Raw genomic sequence first — 6331 nt, 5'->3', positions numbered from 1 at the left:
GATGCCATCCAGCCATCTCATCCTGTCGTCCCCTTCTCCTCCTGCCCTCAATCTTTCCCAGCATCAGGGTCTTTTCTAATGAGTCAGCTCTTTGCATCAGGTGGCCAAAGTACTGGAGTTTCAGCCTCAGCATCAGTCCTTCCAATGGACACCCAGGACTGGTCTCCTTTAGGATGGACTGGTTGGATCTCCTTGCAGTCCAAGGGACTCTCAAGAGTCTTCTCCAACACCACAGTTCAAAAACATCAATTCTTCGGCACTCAGCTTTCTTCACAGTCCAACTCTCACATCCATACATACCACTGGAAAAACCATAGCCTTGACTAGACAGACCTTTGTTGGCAAAGTAGTATCTCTGCTTTTTAATGTGCTATCTAGGTTGGTCATAACTTTCCTTCCAAGGAGTAAGTATCTTTTAATTTCATAGCTGCAATCACCATCTGCAGTGATTACCACAACAAAATTAAACTAGGGGGGTGGGGGGAGCCATATTGGCTCATTTGGAGGAATACTGGGGATGATGGGCTGCAAGTGGGGCTGGTTTCAGATGTTCCAGTGATGTTGTTGGCTCTCTTTCTCATGCTTATCTCTCAATTCAGCTTCTTTCTGTGTTATTCTCACCCTCATTTCTGGTGCAAGGGTTTTTTTTTTTTTTTTTTTTTAAATATCATGATCCCTATTAGGCCCAACCAAGAGTCCTCTACACCATAACTCCAAAAGTATGCGGTATCTTTTTGCACCTTCTAGAAGAAGCATCCCAGGGAAGATGCCAAGTGGTCTAGCTGAAGCTGTGTGTCTGTCTCTGAGGGTGGAAGGATGGAACGAGATACTGTGATTGGCATGCCTACCAAAGATGTTGTGGAATAGAAAAAGTCTTCCTCAAAGCAAAGGAGGCTTGACATGAGTAGAGGGGTGAAGAGAAATGGGTTGTTTAGTCTACAAAGAGCAGCTACTGGCCATTCTGGGGTACAGCGATGGGACCTTCTCAGAGAGGGACAGGTGATCCTTCAATCAACAAAGCATTGGTGCCCTTAGCTCCATGCTTGGAAAAAGGCAGTGCAGAATCGCGAACAAACAATTCTAGCCTTGGGAAGCAACAAGAAAAGCATTCCACGTCACCAGCCTATAATATTGAGGGCTGGATATGGGTGTGGTTCTGGCTGTAAATGCTCTGAGGGGATCAGGAAGGCTTTTGAGAAGCCCTCGGTGGCCAAGGAAAGGACAAGGCTGGAGGCGTGAAATGGTTGTTAGGACTTAAAATCTGGAGAGAAAAATCAAGAGCAGATGTGAGGTGTGATAAGTAGGAGTGGGGACGGATTAAGTGAGGCCAAGGAAACAGGGTTTTTGACTCCGGCAAAATACAAAATGAAAAACGAAAACACTGAGAAACACTAGAACAAAATATAGGTTAGTATATATTTCATCTTAATATAGGAATGGACTTTTAAGCATTTAAAGCAGTGGGGAAAATTGTTAAAGCAGTAAAAAACCAAATCAAAAAGAAGAAGCTCAACATATTTGACATAAAAAAGTTTACATTTTAAAACGTCATAAAATTAAAAGGCAAATTGCAGGAAATATTTGTAATGTCAAGATCTATTATGATAAGAAAAATTCATATTTTATTGGGTCAGCCAAAAAGTTCATTCAAGTTTTTCCATAATGTCTTACAGAAACTAAAAATTTTTTTTAAAGATTTCAACAGGAAAATGGGCAGAGGACATAAATAAAAAGGGAAAATAAACAATGGTCTAGCCTTCTTTATTCAAAATATTCCACGGAGACACACCCCCAATCCCTGACATCCTGTTCTCTATCGTCGGCCTCCTCTGTGACATGTGTACATGTGTGTGTTAGTTGCTCAGATGTGTACGCCTCTTTGCGACCCTATGGACTGTAGTCCACCAGGTTCCTCTGTCCATGGAATTTTCCAGGCAAGAATACTGGAGTGGGTTGCCATTCTCTTCTCCAGGGGCTCTTCCTCACCCAGGGATGGAACCCGGGTCTCCTTCATTGCAGGGAGATTCCTTATCGTCTAAGCCAATAGGGAAGCCCTCAGGCTCCTAGACTTGGAATAGAACGGCGTATTGGTCCACAGAGGAAGTCCAGGTTTTTTATCGGCTCCTCACAGGCCCCACATCTCAAAGCATCTTTCTCTCAAGCAAATACCTTTTGCAAATTCAATATCAACTCTAGCAGGACAGGGTGGAAAGGCCCTGGCTCAGTCGTACCCCAGACTTAAGCAGCCCCTTGGGGGCCCCAGTGGTCCGCAGAGGCTAGAAGCAAGCAGCCTTCTTTTGGACCAAATGCTGCCCCCTTTCCTCCCACACCCAGGTGCCACCTCGCTTGAACCAGTCGGTCCATCGTGGCCAAGGCCAGATCCGGACACTAAGCGTCTGGGTGGAAATATTAGCAGCTGTCATGAACCAAGAGGCCAGCGGGGCCTGCCCACCACTCTTGTAAGTGGCTGACACTGCCAGTTACCAGGCTGGCGGCCTTGGATCCACTGGTAATTATCCCAGATTATGTAACCGTCCTTATTAAGGAGAGCTGTGTGATGGCAGGGCTGTGCTGGACTCAGGCTAGGATTCGGGCTTGGAGACTCGGTTGCCTGTGCCTCACCTCTCTCACCTTGACTCCCGTCTACACAATAAGGAATGATAAGACCTTCCTCAAAGACCTGGAGCTCAGCCGGAATAAGGTGAAGCTCATTCCCAACACGTTCCCAGCCGTGAGGAGGAAGGCCCCCAACTCCACGCCAGTTCATGTTAGTCCCCTGGAAGTCCACGGAAGTGGGTGTGTGAATGATTCTTGTCCAGGACAAATTAGTACCAACAACCCTTGACTTTCCGTTAGTCGTGAGAACTCAGCGTGACCCTCCTCGTCAAGCACTAGCAGGAAGAACAGCCGCACGGGTGCTGGCAGTGCAAACACAGCCTACGGTGGCCCTGACTCACTCACGGTTTCTCAACAGAGCCCTCGAGGCCCTGCTTCCGCCCACCACCCAGAATCCCTGTGAGTTCCTCCCCAGCCCTTGATCATCGCCCCACCTGCACTAAGGTACCACATGGACACCTGGGAACTGGCAGGGCTGGCAGATCGCTGATGGGAGAGTTGACAGGGGACTCGTAGTGTGGGGGTGGGGGACCCAAGGAGTCAGTAGTCTGCCCAGGTTCTGAGACTTAAGAGGAGGGGTTATCAGGGTGGAAGAGCCCTGCAAAGACATTCAGTACATCCTTGATCTGAGTCATGAGTCCAGCCCTAGCGTGCACACGTGATCCCACCCTCATCAAGTCAGCATCACCCGTCCCCTCCATTGCACCAGCCTCCTTACTGGTCTCCCTGCTTCCACCCATCCCCCTGCAGTCTATCTCCAACAGGGCAGCTGGTGATCCTGTTAAAACAAAAATCGGACGTCACTCTTCTGCTTAAAATCCTCTAATGGATCCCATTTCACTGAGTAAAATGCAACATTCTTGCCACAGTCTATAAGCCCTGGACAACCTGATCCCTCTGTACAGTTGGAGATGGTCTCTCCTTTCATTTTTTGCCTTTATCACTACACTCACACCAAGCTGACCCCCTGGTGCTCCTCTAACACGCCAGACACGCTCCTGCCCCAGGGCCTTTGCACTCACTGTTCATTCTGCCTGGAACACTCTTGCCCGATACCTGCATGGCTCACTTGTTCACCTCCTTCCAGTCTTGGCTCAAATGTCACCCCGTTTAAATTGCATCATGTCCTCTTGCCCTGCCAGGACTCTCCATTTCCTTCATTCTGCTCTTTTTCCAGAGCATTTCTCACAACTCACTTAGTCTGTAGTCTACTTATCAAGCTTATTGCCTGCTGTCCCCAACCCTCACCTCACTGGAATGTAAGCGCCCAGGGACAGGCGCTCAGAGAGTTGGGTAAAGAAGGGAAGCCAAGCTCTGCCTCCTGCAGTTTGGAGTCTCTGCTCTGCCTTCTGAAGGATGCAGAGAGCTCCTCTTTCAAGACAGCTCTCCCAGCCTCTCTGCTCTTGGGTGAAGGTCCCACATTTTTCTTCCAACTGCTTCTCATTCCACAGCTCCGTCTCCTCAAGACGAAACTCCATCTGTCGGCATCCCCCTTGGCCATGCAGAGCCCAGACTTGAGCCAGGTAAAGACGTCTGGAGGCAGACAGAGGGAAAACAGAGCGCTCTGGGGAGGGAAGAAGCAAGACAGAGATGCAAGGATGGTGCCCCTGTGCAGTTGCTTTGAAACTGGCCATCTGACATTGCACTGAAGCCTCTTGACTTCTCCTACCTTCCTCCCACCAAGGGTTTTTAACTGACAGCCTGAGAACCCTGAGGATCCCTGTTTTCCAGAGACATCTATTGAGTCTGTGCAGGTGAGCCCCAGATTGAGGACACAGGACAGAAGGCCTAGCAGGTGGGGGAGGGGCTGGACATGCTCCTGCCCCGCCCCCCAGCAGGGAGCAGCTGACATTACATTTGGTCCTCAACCCCCATCTCAGCAGGGAGGCCACCTGCCAGTCCACAGCAGGTGCCCAGGGTTTGTGAGAACAAGCCAGCCCCAGAGACAGACACTGGATGCTGCAGAAGAAGAAGGGACTGGAAGGGCCTAACGACTGCAAAGGCTGCATGACCCAGCTGTGGTGAGCTCTGGGTAAAGCAGTGCCGTGGCCTGCGGGGGTGGCTCTGCGGAGTCACAGGACCGCACCGCCTCCAGTATTCACAGATAGCTCAGGTGAGCTGCCCAGCTCCGTCCTGCTTTCGGTCTTGGCGGCCGTGACTCAGTGATGGCTTTGCCACGGCATCCTCTGCTCTTCCAGCCCGCGTTTCAGCAGGGGATGGCATCTCGGTCAAGCCAGAGTCTGAGTAGTTGGAGAAACCAACATGTCACAGAGCCCTGAGAATATTAAATAATATTTACAAGGGGATGATGTTGGGAAAGTAATTACCGGTGGGAAGAGGCAATCAGTGGCGGGGAACTCCTCCCCTCCTCAAGTGGTGAGAAATGAGGTGGAGCGGGGCCCCGGAGCAGCAGGCTTTGTCACAGGGACAGCGGAAGGCGTTGGGGAATCGCTACCTCTGCTGATTCTGTTAATAGGATAAAGCAGCCTGGCAAATAAGAGCCAGACCCCAGGAGGCCTGCATTTGAGGGGATTTGAAAATCAGGCCAGGTCCTGCCAATAGCTTCACTTTTAAATGTGTTAGAACTGGAAGGGAGCTTAGAGATCAGTGATGCCACTGGTTCATGGTTTTCAAGGTTTCTGCCTTCCAAAAATACTGCAAGTGTTAAGTAATAATTAATTTGTTTTCACATTTTTTATTCATCAAAGACACACAGAGGTGCCAGCTGGGACAGCAGGACACAGTGTGGCTGTCACTCCAGCCCCAGACAAGAGACCTGTGGTGGTTGTTGTCAGCCCAGCCGTATCACCTCGTGTGAATGCAGTTTCCCTTTGAAAACATTTAAAATGACACAGGGGTCCATTTTTTAAGTGGAGGGAGTCTGAAGGAGCCTGGAGTGTCTAAACCAGAAATCTCCACTCCAAGCAAACCCTCTCACTTTATACGTAAGTACACTGAGGCCCAGAGAATGTATGTGTCTTGTCCAAGGTCACACAGCCGGCTGTCAACAGGGCCAAGGTTAGACCTGGGGATGCAGAGAGAGGGGAAGGTTGTCCTGCATAGGCAAGGGTAGGGAAGGAGTAAATCATAGTGGATGCAGTGAAGAGCATGGGCTCTGGGCACCAACGGGCTTGGCTTGACTCCTGCCCCAATCCTTATGAGCTATGGGGCCCTGGTAAAATGAAGCTTTCTGAGCCTATTTTCCTATCCGCAAAATGGGGATAATAAGAGCACTGGGGATAATAAGAGTACTCTTGTGAGGATTAAGTGACAGAACAGAGTACTTCTAAACTGTAGCTACTTTTCCTTAACCCTTTGTGTCGGTGGGCAGAGAGGGGTGTCTGTATAGACATGAGACCAACAAGGTTAGAGGACAAGGTCACGTGGCCCAGCTTCCAGGTGTTGCCTTGACAAGGTCATCGGGAGCAACTTGTCTCAATGGAGCTCCAGGTACTAAACTGCGATGCTGTTACTTCTAGGTATTAAGTCAAAACCGAGCGTGCCTCAGAACCCAGGCCACATCCAGACCGACTGTCTTAGTTTCTGTAGGGTGGGACTTAGAAGCTTGAACTTCGAAAAATTGAAATGACAATTTACACACCATAAAATCTACCATTTTTAAGTGTGCACTTTCAGTGGTTTTCACTATATGGTTGAACCACCGCCCCCACTATCTACTTCCAGAACCTGTTCATCATCCTGAAAAGAAACCTGG

Source organism: Bubalus kerabau, chromosome 13 (assembly GCF_029407905.1).
Source record: "Bubalus kerabau isolate K-KA32 ecotype Philippines breed swamp buffalo chromosome 13, PCC_UOA_SB_1v2, whole genome shotgun sequence".
Lineage (NCBI taxonomy): Eukaryota > Metazoa > Chordata > Mammalia > Artiodactyla > Bovidae > Bubalus > Bubalus kerabau.
The sequence above is the reverse complement of the archived record's forward strand: the minus strand, read 5'-3'. Positions refer to the sequence as shown.